The sequence below is a fragment of the Ranitomeya variabilis genome, chromosome 6, assembly GCF_051348905.1.
Source record: "Ranitomeya variabilis isolate aRanVar5 chromosome 6, aRanVar5.hap1, whole genome shotgun sequence".
NCBI lineage: Eukaryota > Metazoa > Chordata > Amphibia > Anura > Dendrobatidae > Ranitomeya > Ranitomeya variabilis.
Genome location: NC_135237.1, coordinates 103,892,405 through 103,917,390, shown reverse-complemented (window position 1 = coordinate 103,917,390; position 24,986 = coordinate 103,892,405).

The window sequence follows — 24,986 nt, the reverse complement described above, 5'->3', positions numbered from 1 at the left end:
TCACGGTGGGAACCAGGCATGTAGAGTCCATTCGTTCACCTTTTCTGCTTCGCACAAAGACACGGTGGTTGGAACCAAAGATCTCAAATTTGGACTCATCAGACCAAAGCACAGATTTCCACTAGTCTAATGTCCATTCCTTGTGTTCTTTAGCCCAAACAAGTCTCTTCTGCTTGTTGCCTGTCCTTAGCAGTGGTTTCCTAGCAGCTATTTTACCATGAAGGCCTGCTGCACAAAGTCTCCTCTTAACAGTTGTTGTAGAGATGTGTCTGCTGCTAGAACTCTGTGTGGCATTGACTTGGTCTCTAATCTGAGCTGCTGTTAACCTGCGATTTCTGAGGCTGGTGACTCAGATAAACTTATCCTCAGAAGCAGAGGTGACTCTTGGGGACGCTTTCAAAGTTTTTCCAATTTTTCAGACTGACTGACCTTCATTTCTTAAAGTAATGATGGCCACTCGTTTTTCTTTACTTAGCTGCTTTTTTCTTGCCATAATAAAAATTCTAACAGTCTATTCAGTAGGACTATCAGCTGTGTATCCACCAGACTTCTGCACAACACAACTGATGGTCCCAACCCCATTTATAAGGCAAGAAATCCCACTTATTAAACCTGACAGGGCACACCTGTGAAGTGAAAACCATTCCTGGTGACTACCTCTTGATGCTCCTCAAGAGAATGCACAGAGTGTGCAAAGCAGTCATCAAAGCAAAAGGTGGCTACTTTGAAGAACCTAGAATATAGGACATAATTTCAGTTGTTTCACACTTTTTTGTTAAGTATATAATTCCACATGTGTTAATTCATAGTTTTGATGCCTTCAGTGTGAGTGTACAATTTTCATAGTCATGAAAATACAGAAAAATCTTTAAATGAGAAGGTGTGTCCAAACTTTTGGTCTGTACCATATGAGTCGGAAAAAATCGCTGCTGCAGTGTGTGCTAACTTGGTCAAGAACTAAAGGAAACTTCTGACCTCTGTAATTGCAAACAAACGTTTCTATACCAAATATTATGTTCCATTTTTCAATTGTATAAAAAAAAGTGATTTGGTACCGTGTTAGCCAGTAGAAAAAAGATATAGAGTGCTCTCAGTGGGAGAACCAAACTAGGAATCTTGTGGGTGCGATACCTTTTAATGGCTAACAAAATATAGTGAATGATGTTACAAAGCAAGCATTCAAGACTAGGGTTGAGCGAAACGGATCGGACAAATCAAAAATCACCGACTTTCGGCAAAGTCGGGTTTCATGAAACCCGACCCGATCCTAGTGTGGGATCGGCCATGAGGTCGGCGATCTTTGCGCCAAAGTCGCGTTTCATATGACGTGTTCAGCGCCATTTTTCAGCCAATGAAGGAGGACGCAGAGTGTGGGCAGCATGATGACATAGGTCTCGGTCCCCACCATCTTAGAGAAGGGCATGACAGTGATTGGCTTGCTTTCTGCGGCATCACAGAGGGTATAAAGAGGCGTGCACGTGACCGCCATCTTACTTCTGCTGATCTTTGCATAGGAAGAGGTTGCTGCAGCTTCATCAGAAGAAGGGATATAGTTAGGGAGGGAAGATTAACCCCCAAACCGCTTGCGCTGTAGCGATTTCCACTGTCCAACACCACCTTTTTTTTGCAGGGACAGTGGAGGGTATATTTTTGTGCATCAGCTCTGTAGCTTATTAGGCTGCCTTATAAGGCTCCCTGATAGCTGCATTGCTGTTTGCATGCTGCTGTGCAAACCAACTGCTTTTTTAAAAGCAAAAATCCTGTTGCTCTTTTCTGCACAGTTATCTTGTTTATTTGTCCACACTTTTGTGTGCAGCAGTCCTTTGTATTGCTGCCATACTTGTCCTGAGATCATTGTAGGGAGATTGAAATAGTACTACAGTCCTTGTATTTTTTCATATATCTTCCAGCCACTTTTTGCCACTTACCTTGTGTTGTGTTTTATACACTGGGCCTGAGTTTTGGTGCAGTCTCCCCCCCAAAAAAGGGAGATTCACAAATTGTCACAAAGTGGACATACATCAGTTCTATTAGTTTATCGTATATCAGCCAGCCACGTTCTGCCACTTACATTGTTTTGTGTTATACACTGGGCCTGAGTTTTGGTGCAGTCTCCCCCCCAAAAAAAGGGAAATTCAAATTGTCACAAAGTGGATATACGTCAGTTCTGTTTGTTTGTCGTATATCAGCCAGCCACGTTCTGCCACCTACATTGTGTTGTGTTATACACTGGGCCTGAGTTTTGGTGCAGTCTCCCCCCAAAGAAAGGGAGATTCAAATTGTCACAAAGTAGATATACGTCAGTTCTGTTAGCTTGTCGTATATCAGCCAGCCACGTTCTGCCACTTACATTGTGTTGTGTTATACACTGGGCCTGAGTTTTGGTGCAATCTCCCCCCAAAAAAGGGAGACTCAAATTGTCACAAAGTGGATGTACGTCAGTTCTGTTAGCTTGTCGTATATCAGCCAGCCACGTTCTGCCACTTACATTGTGTTGTGTTATACACTGGGCCTGAGTTTTGGTGCAGTCTCCCCCCAAAGAAAGGGAGATTCAAATTGTCACAAAGTAGATATACGTCAGTTCTGTTAGCTTGTCGTATATCAGCCAGCCACGTTCTGCCACTTACATTGTGTTGTGTTATACACTGGGCCTGAGTTTTGGTGCAGTCTCCCTCCAAAAAAAGGGAGATTCAAATTGTCAACAAGTTTATATACACCTTCTACCTTGTTTTACAGTACCATATAACGGTTGTTATTTTGGTTAGATTTTCCCAAAAATGAGGAAGTCTGGTGGAAGAGGCCGTGGGCGTACGTTGCCAGCTGGTACTGATGGTGCTGGTGGTGGTGGAGCATCTGGTGATAGTGGGAAAAGCAAAATAGCACCTAAGGCTGGAGGTGTTGAGCCAGCGTCATTGTCTGGCTACACAAGGCCTCGAAGGCTCCCTTATCTTGGAGTAGGAAAACCGCTTTTAAAGCCGGAGCAGCAGGAAAAAGTTTTGGCTTTCCTTGCTGACTCAGCCTCTAGCTCTTTCGCCTCCTCTTCAGAAAGTTCAAAATATAAAAGCAGCAAGTCGTCAGTGGATGCTCCCGATCAGGAACAAGACGTTTCCTTGTGTCCTTCACCCAAACCAAAAGTGAAGGATGCGTCAGGCGACACTACAGGTTACTCCATGGAGCTCTTTACACATATTGTGCCTGGGTTAGAAAGAGAAATTGTTAACTGCCCATTACAAGATGAATCGGACAGGGAGTGCACTGATGCACAGCCACAGCTAGATTATTATGCTGTTCCATTGACTCAGATCACTACATTGCCCTCGCAGTGTACTCAGCCAGAATCTGACCGTGATGAGACTATGATGCCCCGTCCCGAACGCTATAGCACCTTACGCGGTGACACAGAGGAAGGTGCACATGACATTGAAGAGGAGGTGATAGATGACCCAGTTGTTGACCCAGATTGGCAGCCATTGGGGGAAGAGGGTGCCACTGCCAGTAGCTCAGAAGCAGATGAGGATGATCCGCAGCAGCCATCTACATCGCAACAGCTGTCAACTGGCAGGCCCGTATCAGGCCAAAAACGTGTGTCAAAAACAAAAACAGTTTTAGGACAGCGTGGCCATCCGGTGAAAGTAGCACAGCGTGCAATGCCTGAAAAGGTATTCTAGAGTAGGAAGGGTGCAATGTGGCAATTTTTTAACCAAGATCCGAAAGATCAGTCAAAAGTTATCTGTAAGAAATGCTCAAAGACCTTTAGCAGAGGGAAGAATCTTCAAAATTTAAATACAACGTGCATGCGTACACATTTAAACAGTATGGATATACTCGGGAGGAGTTTAGGACCCTCGATGACGTCACGGCTTGTGATTGGTCACGTGCCGCTCATGTGACTGCTCACCAATCACAAGCCGCGACGTCATCGAGGGTCCTAAACTCCTCATTCTTAGGAACGGAGGCTGCCGGTTACAATCGGTAAGGTCCAGGGGCCGCTGGACGGGTGAGTATATCCATATTTTTTATTTTAATTCTTTATTTTTTACATGAATATGGATCCCAGGGCCTGAAGGAGAGTTTCCTCTCCTCCAGACCCTGGGAACCATACACTGGGAACATCCGATTCCGATTTCCGATACCACAAAAATATCGGAACTCGGTATCGGAATTCCGATACCGCAAGTATCGGCCGATACCCGATACTTGCGGTATTGGAATGCTCAACATTAGTCACGTACCGTTGGTGCACCTGCTCAGAATGAAGGTAGTCAGCAACGCTACATTGCTTCCCTCACTGTAAGCCCACAGGTTAGGACACCACCAGCAGCAAATGTGGAGGTATCGTCGCAAGGCCAAAGCAGTCAGGGAATCACAAGGCTATTGGTAGGAAACACTGTATGTAGGCCAACATCAAGAATACCATCACCAACCCTCTCTCAATCTGCCGTGTCCACCACCGCTAGTTCCACCATATGCAGCTCTCCAGTCCAGCTCACCCTACAAGAGACTCTCATTAGGAAAAGAAAGTACTCATCCTCTCATCCGCATACACAGGTTTTGAACACCAACATTGCTAGACTAATCTCGTTAGAGATGATGCCCTACCGGTTGGTTGAATGCGAAGCTTTCAAAGACCTGAAGGCCTACGCAGTACCACGCTATGACTTACCCAGTCGGCACTTCTTTGCGAGAAAAGCCATCCCAGCCCTCCACCAGCATGTCAAAGACCGCATTGTCCTTGCACTGAGGCAATCAGTCAGTGGAAAGGTGCACCTCACAACAGATGCATGGACCAGTAGGCATGGCCAGGGACGTTATGTGTTATGATCCTAGTGGCTTAGGATCACAAATCTAACCAGCTAAGTAGAAAATAATAGGACGAGCTCTGGGGATGTGGTAACTGGACTAACCGCAAACCTGATCCTAACCGCACACACTATAGGCAGCCGTGGAACGCTTCCTGAAATCCTAGACGTCTCTTCACGGCCTGAGAAACTGACTACCCCTAAAGAGAAAGTAAAGACCTCACTTGCCTCAGAGAAATCCCCCAGAGATATAGATGCCCCCCACAAATAATAACAGTGAGTTAAGAGGAAAAGACAAACGCAGAGATGAAACAGGTTTAGCAAATGAGGCCCGCTAACGCTAGATAGCAGAAAATAGCAAGGGATCTGTGCGGTCAGTAAAAAACCCTATGCAAAAATATCCACGCAGAGAATGCGAGAACCCCCACACCAACTAACGATGTGGGGGGAGCAACTCAGCACCCCAGAGCACCAGCAAGCAGGGAAATCACATATTAGCAAGCTGGACAAAAACTCATCATATACTAGGAAACATCTTGAACACAGATGAGCAGAAATAAGCAAACAGAACTTAGCTTCTCTTGGAGAGACTGATAACGGATGTAGACAGGAGCAATCAGAATAGCACTGAATACAACGACAACAGGCAAGGAATGAAGGACCAGGTGGATTAAATAGGAAACCTAACTAGCAGATGACGAGACAGCTGATCCTGCCAGAAACCTGCAAAATAACAAAAAGAGCCACCAGGAGGAGCCCAAAGAGAGAACTCACACAGTACCACTCATGACCACAGGAGGGAGCCCGGAAACAGAGTTCACAACAGTACCCCCCCTTGAGGAGGGGTCACCGAACCCTCACCAGAACCCCCAGGGCGATCAGGGTGAGCCACATGGAAGGCACGAACCAAATCGGCCGCATGAACATCAGAGGCGACAACCCAGGAATTATCTTCCTGACCATAGCCCTTCCACTTAACCAAATACTGAAGCCTCCGTCTTGAAATACGAGAATCCAAGATCTTCTCCACCACGTATTCCAATTCTCCCTCAACCAGCACCGGAGCAGGAGGCTCAACAGAAGGAACCACAGGCACCATATACCTCCGCAACAAAGACCTATGGAACACATTATGGATGGTAAACGATGCCGGGAGGTCCAAGCGAAATGATACAGGGTTGAGGATTTCCAAAATTTTATATGGACCGATAAAACGAGGTTTAAACTTAGGAGAAGAAACCTTCATAGGAACATAACGAGAAGACAACCACACCAAATCCCCCACACGAAGTCAGGGACCCACACAGCAACGACGGTTAGCAAAGCGATGAGCCTTCTCTTGTGACAACATCAAATTGTCCACCACATGGTTCCAAATCTGCTGCAACCTATCCACCACAGAATCCACCCCAGGACAGTCAGAAGACTCAACCTGACCCGAGGAAAAACGAGGATGAAAACCAGAATTACAAAAAAAAGGCGAAACCAAAGTAGCCGAACTAGCCCGATTATTAAGGGCAAACTCGGCCAATGGCAAAAAAGCCACCCAATCATCCTGGTCAGCAGAAACAAAACATCTCAAATAAGTTTCCAAGGTCTGGTTAGTTAGGTCGGTTTGGCCATTCGTCTGAGGATGGAAGGCCGACGAAAAAGACAAATCAATGCCCATCTTAGCACAAAAGGACTGCCAAAATCTGGACACAAACTGGGATCCTCTGTCAGACACAATGTTTTCAGGGATGCCGTGCAGACGAACCACATTCTGAAAAAATAACGGAACCAAATCGAAGGAAGAAGGCAACTTAGGCAAGGGCACCAAATGGACCATTTTAGAAAAACGATCACAAACCACCCAGATGACAGACATTCTCTGAGAGACCGGAAGATCCGAAATAAAATCCATGGAAATATGCGTCCAAGGCCTCTTAGAAACCGGCAAAGGCAAAAGCAAACCACTGGCACGAGAACAGCAAGGCTTAGCCCGAGCACAAATCCCACAGGACTGCACAAAGGAACGCACATCCCACGACAAGGAAGGCCACCAGAAGGATCTAGCCACCAAATCTCTGGTACCAAAAATCCCAGGATGACCCGCCAACACTGAAGAATGGACCTCGGAAATAACTCTGCTGGTCCATCTATCTGGGACAAACAGTCTCTCTGATGGACAACGGTCAGGTCTATCCGCCTGAAATTCCTGTAACACCCGTCGCAAATCTGGGGAAATGGCAGACAAAATTACCCCCTCTTTGAGGATACCAACCGGCTCAGAAACTCCAGGGGAGTCAGGCACAAAACTCCTAGAAAGAGCATCAGCCTTCACGTTCTTCGAACCAGGAAGGTACGAGACCACGAAATCGAAACGTGAGAAAAACAACGACCAACGAGCCTGTCTAGGATTCAACCGCTTGGCCGACTCAAGATAAATCAAATTTTTATGATCAGTCAAGACCACCACACGATGCTTAGCTCCCTCTAGCCAGTGTCGCCACTCCTCAAATGCCCACTTCATTGCCAACAACTCCCGATTACCAACATCATAATTTCATTCAGCCGGTGAAAATTTTCTTGAAAAGAAGGCACATGGCTTCATCACAGAGCAATCAGAGCTTCTCTGTGACAAAACAGCCCCTGCTCCAATTTCAGAAGCATCAACCTCGACCTGGAAGGGAAGAGAGACATCTGGCTGACATAAAACTGGAGCCAAAGAAAACCGGCGCTTCAGCTCCTGAAAGGCCTCAACGGCCGCAGGAGACCAGTTAGTCACATCAGAACCCTTCTTGGTCAAATCCGTCAAAGGTTTAACCACACCAGAAAAATTAGCAATGCAGCGGTCAGTAAAAAACCCTATGCAAAAATATCCACGCAGAGAATGCGAGAACCCCCACACCAACTAACGATGTGGGGGGAGCAACTCAGCACCCCAGAGCACCAGCAAGCAGGGAAATCACATATTAGCAAGCTGGACAAAAACTCATCATATACTAGGAAACATCTTGAACACAGATGAGCAGAAATAAGCAAACAGAACTTAGCTTCTCTTGGAGAGACTGATAACGGATGTAGACAGGAGCAATCAGAATAGCACTGAATACAACGACAACAGGCAAGGAATGAAGGACCAGGTGGATTAAATAGGAAACCTAACTAGCAGATGACGAGACAGCTGATCCTGCCAGAAACCTGCAAAATAACAAAAAGAGCCACCAGGAGGAGCCCAAAGAGAGAACTCACACAGTACCACTCATGACCACAGGAGGGAGCCCGGAAACAGAGTTCACAACAGTTATGTGTCCATCACGGCGCACTGGGTTAATGTGGTGGATGCAGGGTCCACAGGGGACAGCCATAGTGGGACAGTTCTGTCTAGCCCACGGTCTAGGAAACAGTTGGCTGTAGGCGTTCGACACCCCTCCTCCTCCTCCCCCAGAAGCAAAAGCTCATCCACAGAGGGAAGTCGCACGACCACTCCATCCGCAGCTGCCAGTGTTGCACACGAGGTGTCCCATTATCGAACAGCTAGTGGTAAGCGTCAGCAGGCTGTGTTACAAATGAAGTGTTTGGGGGACAACAGACACACCGCGGAAGTACTGGCCGAGTACTTGCAGCAAGAAACTCAGTCATAGCTGGGCAGTGTACATCTTGAGGCAGGCAAAGTAGTCAGTGATAATGGAAGGAATTTTATGGCTGCCATAGCCCTTTCAGAACTGAAACACATACCTTGCCTGGCTCACACTTTGAAACTGGTGGTGCAGTGCTTCCTGAAAAATTATCTGGGGTTACTAGCCCTGCTCCTGAAGGTGCGAAGACTTTGCTCGCACATCCGCCGGTCACCCGTACACTCCAGCCGTATGCTGAACCATCAGCGATCGCTGAATCTTCCCCAGCACCACCTAATAATCGACGTTGCAACAAGGTAGAACTCCACACTGCACATGGTTCAGAGGCTGTGCGAACAGAGGCATGCTGTAATTTATTTGTGGGAGGATACACATACACGGGCAGGCACTTGGATGGCAGATATGGAGTTTTCTGGTGTGCAATGGTCGAAGCTACAAGACCTCTGTCAAGTCCTTCAGTGTTTTGAGGAATGCACACGGCTGTTAAGTGCAGACGACGCCATCATAAGCATGAGCATCCCACTAATGCAAAGTTTGATGCACATTAAGGAGCAGGCGTCTGCTGCCGAGGAGGAGGGAAGCCTTGGTGACAGTCAGCCATTGTCTGCTCAGGGAACTGTCCTGGACGAGGTGGCGGACAAAGAGGAGGAGGAGGATGATGGGGATGAATATTTATGGGAGGAGGATGCTTCTCAGGGGGCAATAGAAACTGGTGGCGTTGCAAGGTCAGGTACAGGGTTTTTGCGGGAGACAAGTGATGTTGATTTGCAAGAAAGTGCTCCTCAACCCAGCACAAGCAGTGAATTGACACCTGGAACATTGGCCCACATGGCTGAGTATGCCTTGCGTATCCTAAAAAGGGACCCCCGCATTATCAAAATGATGACCGATGACAATTACTGGTTGGCCTGCCTCCTGGATCCACGATATAAAGGAAAATTACAAAATATCATGCCACATGAGAACCTTGAGCAAATATTGGCTACCAAACAAGCAACTCTTGTAGACCGTTTGGTTCAAGCATTCCTAGCACACAGCGGCGGTGATGGTTCTCACACGAGCCCTAGGGGGCAACATGGCAGAGGTGTTAGAGGTGCACAAATCCGAAGTGGCATTGGACAGAGGGGTTTTATGACCATGTTGTGGAATGATTTCGCAATGACCGCTGACACGACAGGTACTGCTGCATCGATTCAAAGTGACAGGAGACAGCATTTCTCCAGTATGGTTATGAACTACTTTTCCTCACTTATCGATGTTCTCCCTCACAGGTCATTCCCCTTTGATTACTGGGCATCTAAAATAGATACCTGGCCTGAATTGGCAGAATATGCATTACAGGAGCTCGCTTGCCCTGCCGCTAGTGTGCTATCAGAAATCATGGATTTCAAATTATTTGGCCCCACCTTCCCCTGTTGACACGTAGCTTGCCTGAAAAATGTCTTGCTTTTGGCCTCCTCTTACTGACTGCTCCAATTCCTCCATTTGCAGCTGCTAAATGTCTACCATAGGCCATTTTTTACCTCCCTAAATAGACTGACTCCCCCCACAGGGCCGTGGTCACCACCTGGCGCAAGCACCTGTGCGAGTGCCGCTTGCCTGGACATGTGGGTGTGCTGACTTTTGGGCGACGGCACTGGCACAGGGTCCCTCATAGTACAATGAAGTGTCTCTGACGGTGGTGGTGCACAACCAATGTCAGACACACCGTCGTAATATGAGGGGCCCTGTGCCAGTACCGCCGCCCACGAGAGAGTGTGCGCCCCATCGGAGACAGCGATGATCATGTGTACAAACTGTAAAGCGCTGCGTTATATATTAGCGCTATATAAATATAAAGATTATTATTACAGTTGTCCTCCACTGAACAAAGCAATGCAGCCTGTTTAGTCCTGTTACCAATTTTGAACTGCATTTAGCCCACTTTATTATTTGGGCCTACTAACTGTGTCTGCCACTCCTTACAGTTGTCCTCCGCTGAAGAAAGCAATGCCGCCTGTTTAGTCCTGTTACCAATTTTGAACTGCATTTAGCCTACTTTCTTATTTGGGCCTACTAACTGTGTCTGCCACACATTACAGTTGTCCTCCACTGAACAAAGCAATGCCACCAGTTTAGTCCTGTTACCAATTTTGAACTGCATTTAGCCTACTTACTTATTTGGGCCTACTAACTGTGTCAGCCACTCATTGGGCCCACTAACTGTGTCTGCCTTTCCTTACAGTTGTCCTCCGCTGAACAAAGCAATGCCGCCCGTTTAGTCCTGTTACCAATTTTGAACTGCATTTAGCCTACTTTATTATTTGGGCCTGTATCTGTGCTTCCTCCTCATCCTGCCCATTGCCCAGCCATTGCTAGATGAGTCTGCTGGTACATTGACCCAGACCACTACATTCCTGTTGTGGATTCTGTTTGTGGGCTCCCTCTGGTGGTTACTGCTGGTGCTGGGTGACTTTGGTGGGTTGCGGCCTTTGGTTTCCACCTGTCCATCAGTGGCTGGGTGTTTCCTATTTTACCTGGCCTTTCTGTCATTCCCTTGCCGGCTATCAATGTATTCAGATGTGCTCTGTTTGGTTCCTGCCTACCTGCTCCCAGATCTTTCAGGATAAGCTAAGTGCTGATTTTCAGTTGTTTGGTTTTTTGTCCAGCTTGCTTATTATGTCTCTATGCTAGCTGGTAGCTCTAGTGGTCTGAGGTTCTCCCCATGTGCCATGAGTTGGCACATGGGTTCTTGTAATCTCAGGATGGTTTTTTTGATTAGGGTTTTTTGCTGACCGCTCAGTCCCCTTTTGTATCGTTCTGCTTTCTAGTTTACAGCGGGCCTCAATTTGCTAAAACTATATATATCATCTCTATGTGTGTGCCTTCCTCTCATTTCACCGTCAATACATGTGGGGGGCAACTATATCTTTTGGGGTTCATTCCTCTGGAGGCAAGTGAGGTCTTTATTTTCTCTGCAGTGCTAGTTAGCTCTTAGGCTGGTGCGTGGCGTCTAGAACCAACGTAGGCACGCTCCCTGGCTATCTCTAGTTGCGTTTGTCAGGCGTAGGGCAGCGGTCAGCCCAGGTTCCATCACCCTAGAGCTCGTCCGTAATATATTTGTACTTTGCTTGTCCTGTGCTATCCCTAGCCATTGGGATTCATGACAGTATAGCCGGCCCACAAAGTGTTAATTGTTTGGGCTGAAGCAGGAGAAAGAGAAGTGTTTAAGGGAAATTTTTTATTTTTTTTTTTCCCTTCAGAGTTTTGCTGCCTAGCCCTTAATTGCTGTCTAGCTGCTTCTTACCTCCTCTTAACCCTTGAATGGCTCTGATCTTAGCTGTTTAACATGGATGTCCAGAGTTTGGCTTCCAGCCTGAGTAATCTCGCGGCAAAAGTTCAAAACATACAGGATTTTGTTGTTCACACTCCCATGTCTGAACCTAGAATTCCTATTCCAGAGTTCTTTTCTGGAGATAGATCTACCTTCCTGAATTTCAGGAACAATTGTAAATTGTTTCTTTCTTTAAAATCTCGCTCCTCTGGAGACCCTGCTCAACAGGTCAAGATTGTAATATCTTTCCTGCGGGGCGACCCTCAGAATTGGGCATTTGCATTGGCACCAGGGGATCCTGCATTGCTCAGTGTGGATGCGTTTTTTCTGGCATTGGGATTGCTCTATGAGGAACCTAACCTGGAGATTCAGGCTGAAAAGGCTTTATTAGCCCTCTCTCAGGGGCATGATGAAGCGGAAATATATTGTCAGAAGTTTCGGAAATGGTCGGTGCTTACTCAGTGGAATGAGTGCGCCCTGGCTGCAAACTTCAGAAATGGTCTTTCTGAGGCCATTAAGGATATTATGGTGGGGTTCCCTACGCCTACAGGTCTGAATGAGTCTATGGCTATGGCCATTCAGATTGATCGGCGTTTACGGGAGCGCAAACCCGTGCACGAGTTGGCGGTGTCTTCTGAACAGGCACCTGAGACTATGCAATGTGATAGAATTCAGTCCAGAAGTGAACGGCAAAATTATAGGCGGAAAAATGGATTGTGTTTCTATTGTGGTGATTCAGCTCATGTTATATCAGCATGCTCTAAGCGCACAAAAAGGGTTGATAAATCTTTTGCCATTGGTACTCTGCAGCCTAAGTTCATTTTGTCTGTGACTCTGATTTTTTCACTGTCTTCCATTTCCGTCGATGCCTATGTGGATTCGGGCGCTGCCCTGAGTCTTATGGATTGGTCATTTGCTAAACGCTGCGGTTTTAGTCTGGAACCTCTGGAAGTTCCTATTCCTCTGAAGGGAATTGACTCTACACCATTGGCTATGAATAAACCGCAGTATTGGACACAAGTGACCATGCACATGACTCCCGTTCATCAGGAGGTGATTCGCTTCCTTGTACTTTATAATTTACATGATGTACTAGTGCTTGGTCTGCCATGGTTACAAACTCATAATCCTGTCCTGGACTGGAAAACAATGTCTGTGTTAAGCTGGGGATGTCAGGGTGTTCATGATGATGCACCTCCGATTTCAATCGCTTCATCTACTCCTTCTGAGATCCCTGCGTTTTTGTCTGACTATAGGGATGTTTTTGAGGAGCCTAAGCTCAATTCGCTCCCTCCGCATAGAGATTGTGACTGTGCTATAGAATTGATTCCTGGCAGTAAGTTCCCTAAGGGTCGTTTATTTAATCTGTCACTGCCAGAGCATACTGCTATGCGGAATTATATTAAGGAGTCCTTGGAAAAGGGACATATTCGTCCATCTTCGTCCCCTCTGGGAGCAGGTTTTTTTTTTGTGGCAAAAAAAGATGGATCCCTGAGGCCTTGTATAGATTATCGCCTTCTGAATAAGATTACAGTCAAGTATCAGTATCCATTGCCATTATTGACTGATTTGTTTGCTCGCATTAAGGGGGCTAGGTGGTTCACTAAGATAGATCTTCGCAGTGCGTATAATCTGGTGCGGATAAAACAGGGTGATGAGTGGAAAACCGCATTTAATACGCCTGAGGGCCATTTTGAGTATTTGGTAATGCCTTTTGGACTCTCCAATGCTCCGTCAGTCTTTCAGTCCTTTATGCACAATATTTTCCGTGAATATCTGGATAAGTTTATGATTGTGTATTTGGATGATATTTTGGTGTTTTCTGATGACTGGGAGTCTCATGTTCTACAGGTCAGGAAGGTGTTTCAGGTTCTGCGGGCCAATTCTCTGTTTGTGAAGGGCTCAAAGTGTCTCTTCGGAGTCCAGAAGATTTCTTTTTTGGGGTACATTTTTTCTCCTTCTACTATTGAGATGGATCCCGTCAAGGTTCAGGCGATTTGTGACTGGACACAACCTACATCTGTTAAGAGCCTTCAGAAGTTCTTGGGGTTTGCTAATTTTTATCGTCGGTTCATTGCTAATTTTTCCAGTATTGTTAAACCTTTGACTGATTTGACTAAAAAGGGTGCTGATTTTGCTGATTGGTCTCCTGCGGCCGTGGAGGCCTTTCAGGAACTTAAGCGCCGGTTTTCTTCTGCTCCTGTGTTGTGTCAACCAGATGTTTCACTTCCTTTTCAGGTTGAGGTTGATGCTTCCAAGATTGGAGCGGGGGCGGTTTTGTCACAGAGAAGTTCTAATGGCTCGGTGATGAAGCCATGTGCATTCTTCTCTAGAAAATTCTCGCCCGCCGAGCGCAATTATGATGTGGGTAATCGGGAGCTTTTGGCCATGAAGTGGGCATTTGAGGAGTGGCGTCATTGGCTTGAGGGTGCTAAACATCGTGTGGTGGTCTTGACTGATCACAAGAATCTCATTTACCTTGAGTCTGCCAGGCGTTTGAATCCTAGACAGGCTCGTTGGTCGTTGTTTTTTTCTCGTTTCAATTTCGTGGTTTCATACCTGCCAGGTTCAAAGAATGTGAAGGCAGATGCTCTTTCCAGGAGTTTTGTGCCTGACTCTCCTGGAGACTCTGGGCCTACTGGTATCCTTAGGGATGGGGTAATATTGTCCACCGTATCCCCAGACTTGCGACGTGCATTGCAGGAGTTTCAGGTGGATAAACCGGATCGTTGTCCACCAGAAAGACTGTTTGTTCCGGATGATTGGACCAGTAGAGTCATCTCCGAGGTCCATTCTTCTGTGTTGGCTGGTCATCCTGGAATATTTGGTACTAGAGACTTGGTGGCCAGGTCTTTTTGGTGGCCTTCCTTGTCTAGGGATGTGCGTACCTTTGTGCAGTCTTGTGAAGTGTGTGCTCGAGCTAAGCCTTGCTGTTCTCGGGCCAGTGGGTTGTTGTTATCCTTGCCCATCCCGAAGAGGCCTTGGACGCACATTTCCATGGATTTTATTTCTGATCTCCCGGTTTCACAGAAAATGTCCGTTATCTGGGTTGTGTGTGACCGCTTTTCTAAGATGGTTCATTTGGTGCCCTTGCCTAAGTTGCCTTCCTCCTCTGAGTTGGTCCCTTTATTTTTTCAGAACGTGGTTCGTTTGCATGGGATTCCGGAGAATATCGTTTCTGACAGGGGATCCCAGTTTGTGTCTAGATTTTGGCGGACGTTTTGTGCCAAGATGGGCATTGATTTGTCTTTCTCGTCTGCATTCCATCCTCAGACGAATGGCCAGACGGAGCGAACTAATCAGACCTTGGAAACTTATTTGAGGTGTTTTGTTTCTGCTGATCAAGATGACTGGGTTGCTTTTTTTGCCACTGGCCGAATTTGCTCTTAATAATCGGGCTAGTTCTGCCACGTTGGTCTCTCCTTTTTTTTGTAATTCGGGGTTTCATCCTCGTTTTTCCTCTGGTCAGGTGGAGCCTTCGGATTGTCCTGGAGTGGACGTGGTGGTGGACAGGCTACATCAGATTTGGAATCAGGTGGTGGACAATTTGAAGTTATCTCAGGAGAAGACTCAGCAGTTTGCTAATCGCCGTCGCCGCGTGGGTCCCCGACTTCTTGTTGGGGATTTGGTGTGGTTGTCTTCTCGTTTTGTCCCTATGAAGGTCTCTTCTCCTAAGTTCAAGCCTCGGTTCATCGGTCCTTATAGGATCTCGGAGATTCTTAACCCTGTATCTTTTCGTTTGGATCTCCCAGCATCGTTTGCTATTCATAATGTGTTCCATCGGTCATTGTTGCGGAGGTATGAGGTGCCCGTTGTTCCTTCTGTTGAGCCTCCTGCTCCGGTGCTGGTGGAGGGAGAATTGGAGTATGTTGTTGAGAAGATCTTGGATTCTCGTGTTTCCAGACGCAAACTCCAGTATTTGGTTAAGTGGAAGGGTTATGGTCAGGAGGATAATTCCTGGGTGGTCGCCTCCGATGTTCATGCGACTGATTTGGTCCGCGCCTTCCATAGAGCTCACCCTGATCGCCCTGGGGGTTCTCGTGAGGGTTCGGTGACCCCTCCTCAAGGGGGGGGTACTGTTGTGGATTCTGTTTGTGGGCTCCCTCTGGTGGTTACTGCTGGTGCTGGGTGACTTTGGTGGGTTGCGGCCTTTGGTTTCCACCTGTCCATCAGTGGCTGGGTGTTTCCTATTTTACCTGGCCTTTCTGTCATTCCCTTGCCGGCTATCAATGTATTCAGATGTGCTCTGTTTGGTTCCTGCCTACCTGCTCCCAGATCTTTCAGGATAAGCTAAGTGCTGATTTTCAGTTGTTTGGTTTTTTGTCCAGCTTGCTTATTATGTCTCTATGCTAGCTGGTAGCTCTAGTGGTCTGAGGTTCTCCCCATGTGCCATGAGTTGGCACATGGGTTCTTGTAATCTCAGGATGGTTTTTTTGATTAGGGTTTTTTGCTGACCGCTCAGTCCCCTTTTGTATCGTTCTGCTTTCTAGTTTACAGCGGGCCTCAATTTGCTAAAACTATATATATCATCTCTATGTGTGTGCCTTCCTCTCATTTCACTGTCAATACATGTGGGGGGCAACTATATCTTCTGGGGTTCATTCCTCTGGAGGCAAGTGAGGTCTTTATTTTCTCTGCAGTGCTAGTTAGCTCTTAGGCTGGTGCGTGGCGTCTAGAACCAACGTAGGCACGCTCCCTGGCTATCTCTAGTTGCGTTTGTCAGGCGTAGGGCAGCGGTCAGCCCAGGTTCCATCACCCTAGAGCTCGTCCGTAATATATTTGTACTTTGCTTGTCCTGTGCTATCCCTAGCCATTGGGATTCATGACACATTCCCCTTGCATTCTACACAGCCAGAATCTGGCCCTGCTGAAAGTCAGGTTCCCCTTCCCGCATACTATACCACCTTACACCGGGACAAAGAGGAAGGTGCAGATGAAAGTGCAGGTTCCTTCATCAGGTGGGGGGGCATACTCATTGGCGACGTCACTGGCACAGGGCCCCTCATAGTACGGCGCCACCTGCCATCAAACACACCGCCGTACTATGAGGGGCCCTGTGCCAGTGCCAATACCAACGAGTGGGCCCCCCCTGTTTGCTCAGGATCACAGCACTTGCAAAGTTGAAATACATACCTCTCCCTGCTCCACCGCCGTGACGTTTTCCGCGTTTCCTGGGCCCATGAAAATCTTGAGCCAGCCTTACCCCCCACAACTTTAGCCAAATGACCCCCAGTTTTCAATGCCTAACTATTATTATAAAGTAAATTAAGATTGACAAGCTTCAGTAATAAGAATTGATGTTTTTGGCATTAAAATGGGCACTGTAGGTGTTTTCCTGTCCTCCACTCACTGCGGACTTTGATTCCCCATTGACTTGCATTGGGTTTCGTGTTTCAGTCGGCCCCCGACTTTACGCAATAATCGGCCGATTTCACCCGACCCGACTTTTGACAAAGTCGGGTTTCGTGAAACCCGACTCGATCCGAAAAAAGTAAAAGTCGCTCAACTCTATTCAAGACTGCTCACGTCCCTTCATCAGGCTTGTATAACTAAATATTAAAATAATTATTTTTCTACATTCTTTTATTCTTTTTATTTTCCCCACTGTATACTGGAGAACATGCTTTGTGTGAAATTTCATTGTATTGAAATAAAAAAGAAAAATTGACCTTCTACAGGTGGTTGTTCAAAAATTGACTTTAGTCATATATACTGTAGAGCCTGCTTTGTGTGAAATTTCATTGGTTTGAAATAATAAAAAATTGCCTGGCTACAGGTGCACAAATTTGGTTGTTCAAAAATTGACTATTGTCATATATACTGCAGAACCTGTTTTGTGTGAAATTTCGTTGGTATGAAATAAAAAGAAAAATAAGCATGAAAGAGGTCTACAAATTTTGTTCCTTCGATATTTGGTCCCCAGCCTCCACTACTTCTCCTGGTGTAGCATCCGCTCCTTACACCAGCACTTGTCCAGGGATATCACCCATGCCTTTATCAATGTACTAACTGGATTGTTTACTTAACGACCAACACATGGACAAGTGCTTGTGGCTAGGGATGCTACACTTCCCTGACGGCACACTGGGTGAACATTGTGGAAGCTGGAGCCGAGTCCCACCCTTGCAAGGCACATGTTCTACCAACGCCGAGGATTGCTGGCCCAACTTCTACCAGAGTTTCCTCCACCTCCTCCACCAGTTCCTGGACCTCCTCCAGCTCCTGTTCCTCCTCAACCTCTAGCTCTCTCAGATCACATCTTATGCATCAGCAGGAACCTCTGCAGCACTGCCTTAGTGAAGCGGCAACAGGCTCTGCTGAAGCTAATTTATCTAGGAGACAAACTGCACACCATGGCAGAGTTATTGAAAAGAATTACAGACCAGACATATCTGTGGCTCTCGCCGTTGAACCTACAACTAAGCATGGTCGAGTGTCATAATGCCTGTAACCTGGTGGCTGCTGTGAAGCTTGAAAGCTCACACATATTCCATGCTTGGCCCACATGCTCAAAATTGGTAGTTCTGCTGGTTTCTTGAAACCTACCGAGATTTTCCAGCAGTTCTGGTCAAAGTATGCCAAGTCAACACCCATTTCCACAAGTCAGCTACAGCTGGTGCTGATCTGGCAGTGCTGCAGCAGCGCATTCAAGTGTCAGCTCACCTATTGATGTGAGACATGACCATGCACTGGAACTCCACACTGCACAAACTGGCAAGGCTTTGTGAGCATCAGAGTCCATCTGTGCAATACCAGCTCCAACATGATCATCGCTATTCTGGTCAGCCTCAGCACATAACTGAAGAGTGGGCATGTATGTGTGACATTTGTGCAGTTCTCCAAGACTTTGAGGGCTCCACAAAGATAGTGAGTGGTGATGACACTAAAATCAGCGCAACGATGACACTTCTGTGCCTACTTAAACAGTCACGGCTGTCAATTAAACATGAGGCTTTGCATGCAGACAAGGTGTAGATGGAGGAAGACATGAGACAGGGAGATACTGCCCAGACCAGATTCATCTCATCTGCACAGCGCGGAATAGGTGGCAATGAAGATGTGGAGGCAGAGGAGGTTGAGGAACAGGAGCTGACTGGTGCGGCAAAGGCTAGGACCCACCCACAAAAGCTTCATCCTGTCTCTCCTATGTGGATGGGATAAAAAGGGGAAAGAGGAGGAAGAGAGGATGGAGGAGGAGATGGAGAGTAGTTATCATGGTGGAGACAGGGAAGTGTTGGCTGTAGGGTGATTGGCACATATGGCTGACTTTATGTACAGATACCTTTCCCGTGATCCTCGCGTTACATTCATCTTGCCAAAAAAGAGTACTGGTTGTTCACCCTGCTAAACCCATGCTACAAGGAGAACCTTGCATCTCTCCTTCCTGAGGAAGAGAGGTGTACTCAAAAGGTGCTATACCAGAAGGCCATTGTGGAAAATATGTTGAAAATGTTCCCATCAGACAATGCTAGCGGAAGGGGGCAAGCCTCCTTGCATAACCAAGGAGGAGAGGCAGGGGTACACTGTCAAAGGCCTGGGCCAATTTCATGACACCCTCCTAGCGTCCAGGCTCTGATGACCAGGCATTTTTAACAAGGAAAGCAACATTAAAAGATTTAAAGATGGTCAAGCAATACCTGGCAGACAAAACCAGAATACTCCCTAATTCCTCTGCACCCATCAGCTATTGGGTCTCATAGTTGGACACATGGTATGAGCTGTCTCTTGGAGATGTTGTGCTGTCCTGCTGCCAGCGTCTGAGCAGGTTTTTGGTGCCGCCGAGGGGGAAGGGGTAATAACAAATAGGCGCTTTCGCCTGTCAGCAGAAAGTGCTTCTAGTTTTTGACAGCGTTTCCACTTAGTGCATAGCCTTTATGAGTCTAGGAGTACCACTGCATGACAATTTGAACAGAATGTGTATAATACTTTCCTTTATGTCTAATACAGGGTGTTACGGAGTACCTATTCCATCACATTTTTGGCGGTTCTTGCTTCCATTATAAATTACACTGAAATTTCCAATTTTTTTAATAAAGATTCTAATTTTAGTTTACTTAAATTATTCCTTTTTAAAAGTCCTTTTTAAATTTTACCTTTTGTAGAAGTCATTATATATACTGAAAAAGCCATTGTTTTGTCAATTTTGAATGTTTACTTGTCGTCAGTCCTTAAAGTGGAATAAAGTGTGATACCATTGTTCTCGGCAGCGATCTGGGAGTCAGAAATGCTTCCAGGGATCTTCCCCAAGCTATTTTTTTTCCAATTGTTGTCAAAATAAAGTCTAGCACTCAACTTAAGTATCCAATGGTGCATTTATTTGTAGCACTCGAAACGTTTCAGTCCTTGTGGACTTTCATCAGTCACGTGCTAATCCTAGTAAATGTAGTGGAGCTCAATATCAGCTGTTTTACACGAATAGTGCAGAGGAAGAATAAAGGGAGGGGAAGCCGCCACACTGTACCTCAGTGTATGGGAATGTCCACTCTGGCTTATCACCAATGCTGTTAGTGCGGGGCGCTGACCACAAATAACCATTCAGCATATAGAGGCTGCAGGAGCCTGTATGGAGAGCGAGGGACCTAGCCTTCAGACGCGGTGTCCACCCAATTAACACATTTTCCATCCATTTCAACATTTTCACTGCCCCCTCAGACCTCTTTGACGATTTGTCGGAAACATGCTTGGATTTCCCACTGACTCCCAATCGTTACTCAAAACGAACAAGCAAACATTAGGAATTGCTTGGTTCGAGTAACAAGTATCTGAGCATTTTACTGCTCGCTCATCCCTAGATACTACTAGAATTGCTCAAACCTTTCAAGGTTCGGTATGGTCAATGTCAACATATTCAGAAAACATGTTCGCCGAAAGGTTCGACAAACATACCCAAACCCCACTGAATTCAATGGGAGGCATAACCAAACACATAGACAACACCTTCAAGGGAACCAAAAAGCTGCCAAAACAGCTCAAATAGGGGCAGCCACAGGAAAAGTGGCATCAATTGAAAAATAGTACAAATAGTATAATTGTGCAGCATGGATACATGGAACAGGGCCTGAGACAGGGTTTGGATCAACATTTCTAGTGTAAACATTGACCAGTAACAGGTGGATGAGTGACAGGTGTAGGCCTGGTGTTCTGAGAACCCTGCCAAATTCAGGCAACACACATGACAGAGACCCAACTTGGAGTCCAAACATCAAAAACAATTAGGCGCAGACACCAGGAAAAGTGTCATCAATTGACCCACAGTAGAAATTTGATAATGGCACAGCAGCAATCAGCCATGGTCAATGCATGAGGTATCAGGGACTGGGCCAGAATTTGGAGCTTTGAGTTTAAGTTTAAATTAAGATGAGGTGGGTGAGAGACCAGTGTAAAACTGCTGTGATGGAAGCCCTGATACCTCATGAAACAGCTCAAACTGCTTTTTTGCTCAGCCACACTCAGGTGGCACAAATATCAGATTGGTTGACCACTAATGTTAGAAAAATTTAAGGCTAGTAGCACAGGTAGAATCTTTATTAAAAAAAATTGGAAATTTCAATGTAAGTAAGTGCAGGCCTGCCGGTCTGGGAGCCCTACTGCTACAGGCAACACACATGAAGGAGACCCAACTTGTAGTCCAAACATTTCCAAAAATTATTCTCACACACCACTAAGGTGGCATTCATTTCCACAGAGTAGAAATAGTATAATGGGGCTATGACACCCCTTCCACTACAGGCAACCCACCAGATGGAGAACCAACTTGGAAAGCATTTGACAAAGTATCTCACACAATCCTTATTGAAAAATGACTATGTATGGAATGGACAAGGCAACTGTTAGGTGGATTCATAACTGGCTTAGTGATGGGACCCAAGCAGTGGTCCTAAATGGCTGCACAGTTGGCTGGCTGTTGGTAGAATGTCTCAAGTTGGGTACCACAGGGCTTTGTCCTGGGCCCTGTATTGTTCAACATCTTTATCAATGATTTAGATGAAGGCATTGAGGGTAAACTGATTAAATTTGCTGATGACACAAAGCTAGGGGGATAGCTAATACTAGAGAAGAGATGATTCAAAAAGATATAAATAAACTGGAGCAGTGGGCAGCAACTAACAGAATGTTTTTTAACAGGGAAAAAAATGCAAAGTACTACATCTGGGTATTAAAAATGAAAAAAGCATATGCAGAATGGGAGGAATAGGGCTAAGCAACAGCACATGTGAAAAAGACTTGGGTATACTAATAGATCACAGACTGAACATGAGTGAACAGTGTGATGCAGCAGCAAAAAAGGCAAATACAATTCTGGGATGTATTAACAGAAGCATACAGTCTAGATCGTGTGAAGTCATTATTGTTCTCTATTCCTCTTTGGTCAGATTTCATCTGGAATACTGTGTCCAGTTTTGGGCACCACATTTTAAAAAAGACATCAACAAACTGGAGCAAGTTCAGAGAAGAGTGACCAGAATGGTAACTGGTCTGCAAACCATGTCCTATGAGGAACATTTTCAGGATTTAGCAATGTTTAGCTTGCAAAAAAGAAGACTGAGAGGAGACTTAATAGCTGTCTACAAATGTCTATACAAGTCTTAAAACAGAGGCTGGACAGACATCTGTCTGGGATGATTTAGGGAATCCTGTTTTGAGCAGGGGATTGGGCCAGATGGCTCAGGAGGTCCCTTCCAAGTCTACCATTCTATGATTCTATGATTCTCCACATTAAAAAAAAATGTTTGTAACATCAGCAGCAGTAACAACAGCAGGCACAGAAGCCACGGTAAAGGTGTCACAGTCTGCAATAATGCAAGATCAATGCAGAACACTAAAACTACGCCATCGCCTAGTCTGCCCAGTCTGGAGTGCATAATTTATTGGAGATCCATGACTTGTTCATTTTGATGAATGTTAGGCAGTATACACTTTCAGGGCATAGCTGGATGAGCTTATCCATCTGGACACAACCAGCAGCACTGAATACATGTTCTAAGAAAACGCTGTCTGCCAGACATGACGAAACCTCCAAGGTATGACAGGCGAGCTCAAGCCAATCTTCCATTTTTGAAGACCAAAACAATCCAAATTCCCCCTGGTGGTAATGATATTGAGCTCAAGATACTCCTGCACATCCTGTCCAGTCGATAACATTTCAGACTTGTACTCTGTTCTGTTGGTGCGTGGACTGGTCTAAAAAATGTGTGAAACAAATCACAGAAATTGCTCCAGCTCCACCAGGAGACATGGAGGGGGCCGTAGGAAGACAACAATCAAGCAGCAGGACTGTTACCTCCTGCTTTTTGCAAGGGGGAATAGGAGGAGCAGTATCAGAGTCCTGCAAAATGACCTCAAGCAGACCACTAACATCCATGTATCTGCTCAAACTGTCAGAAACAGACTCCATGAGGGAGGTTTGAGGGTCCACAACTGGGTGTTGTACTTACATTCCAACACCATCCAGGGCAATTGGCAATTGCAGAGAACACTAAGATTAGTAGATTTGACATCGGTGCCATGGTGAGCACATGTGACAGACGTGACAGAGTCTGGAGACACTGTGGAGAATGTTCTGTTATTGCAACATCCTCCAGCATGACCTGTTTAGCAGTGGGTCAGTAATGGTGTGGGGAAGCATTTCTTTGGAAGGCCGCATAGCCCTCCATGTGTTAGCTAGAGGTACCCTGACTGCCATTAGGTACCGGGATGAGATCCTCAAACCCATTGTGAGACCATATACATTTGCAGTGGGCCCTGGGTTCCTTCTGATGCATGACAATGCTAGGTCTTGTGTGGCTGAAGTGTGTCAGCATTTTCTGCATAATGAAGGCATTGATGCTATGGACTGGCCTGTCTGCTCCTCAGACCAAAATCCAATGGAGCACATCTGGGACATCATGTCTCGTTGCATCCACCAACGCCACATTGCACCATAGACTGTCCAGAAGTTGACTTATGCTTTAATCCAGGTTTGGGAGGAGATCCCTCAGAAGAACATCCGCAGCCTCTTCAGGAGCATGCCCAGGCATTGTAAGGTGGTCATAAAATGTGGAGTACACAGAGTACTGAGCATAATTTCCTTGTCTTCAGGCATTTCCACTGAAGTTGGATCAGCCTGTAATTTGATTTTCCACTTTGATTTTGAGTATCATTCCAAACCCAAACTACCATGGGATATTACATTTGATTTACATTGATCATTTTTTAGGTTTTATTGTTCTGATTGCATTCCACTATGTAATGAATAAAGATTTGCAACTGGATAATTTCATTCAGTGATATCTAGGATGTGGTATTTTAGTGTTACCTTTATTTTTTTGAGCAGTGTATATATTCAAGGCAAAACACTAATTAAGGCATTTCCCCTTGAGAAAGCAGCTGCACAAAATGCTCATCGGGGCAGCAAGGCATTCTTGTTTCTAGGTTATTATGGGTAAACACTTTCATTTTCATTTAGATAATTCTGTATATTTATGAAGATTAGGGAGATATACACTCACCGGCCACTTTATTAGGTACACCTGTCCAACTTCTTGTTAACACTTAATTTCTTTTTTTTTTTTTTTTCAATAATGTTTTTATTAAACTTTCTTAACAATACAAATATAAAATTTAGACAAAAAAAAAAAAAAAGAAAAATTTGCACATTCTTATATCAATCAGTCAATGTTACGTTACATCACGAGCAATACAATGTAAGTAAATAGAATAATTTGCATAAACATAACAAATAAGTAAAATGGCTAATTTGAAAGATCTGTTCTTGGTCCTTAATATCTGTCACTGCCATATTTTGACGTTATGCCGGAATGGGCAAAAAAAAAAAAAAAAAAAAAACACAGAGAAGCATGAGGAAAATACTTAGGAAAATAAAGGGGGGGGGGGAGGAGAACACCTGAGGAAAATGGAGGAAGGGGGAAGGGGGGAGAGCACACGGCTTCCACTCCCACATCCGCAGGTTCATATGTCCCAAACCGCAAATCATCCTCACAGAGGCGGACGACCTGCTATTGTTTGTTCCAAGAACCAAGTAGTCATCTTAAAACAATCTCTGATTCCTTGCTTAGTGTGAGCCGGAAGAATCGCTATAAATGGTTCCCATGTGTCAAAGAATGTCTGAGTTCTTTTCTCTTTCTGGAGGGAAGCGTCTATCCAGTCCATTCTAAACAGAAAAGCAAGTTTCTCTAGGAAAAGTCGCAATGTGGGCACTTTAGGCGCCAACCAGTTTTGCAGAACTGTTTTACGAGCTGCAGCTGAGATAATAAA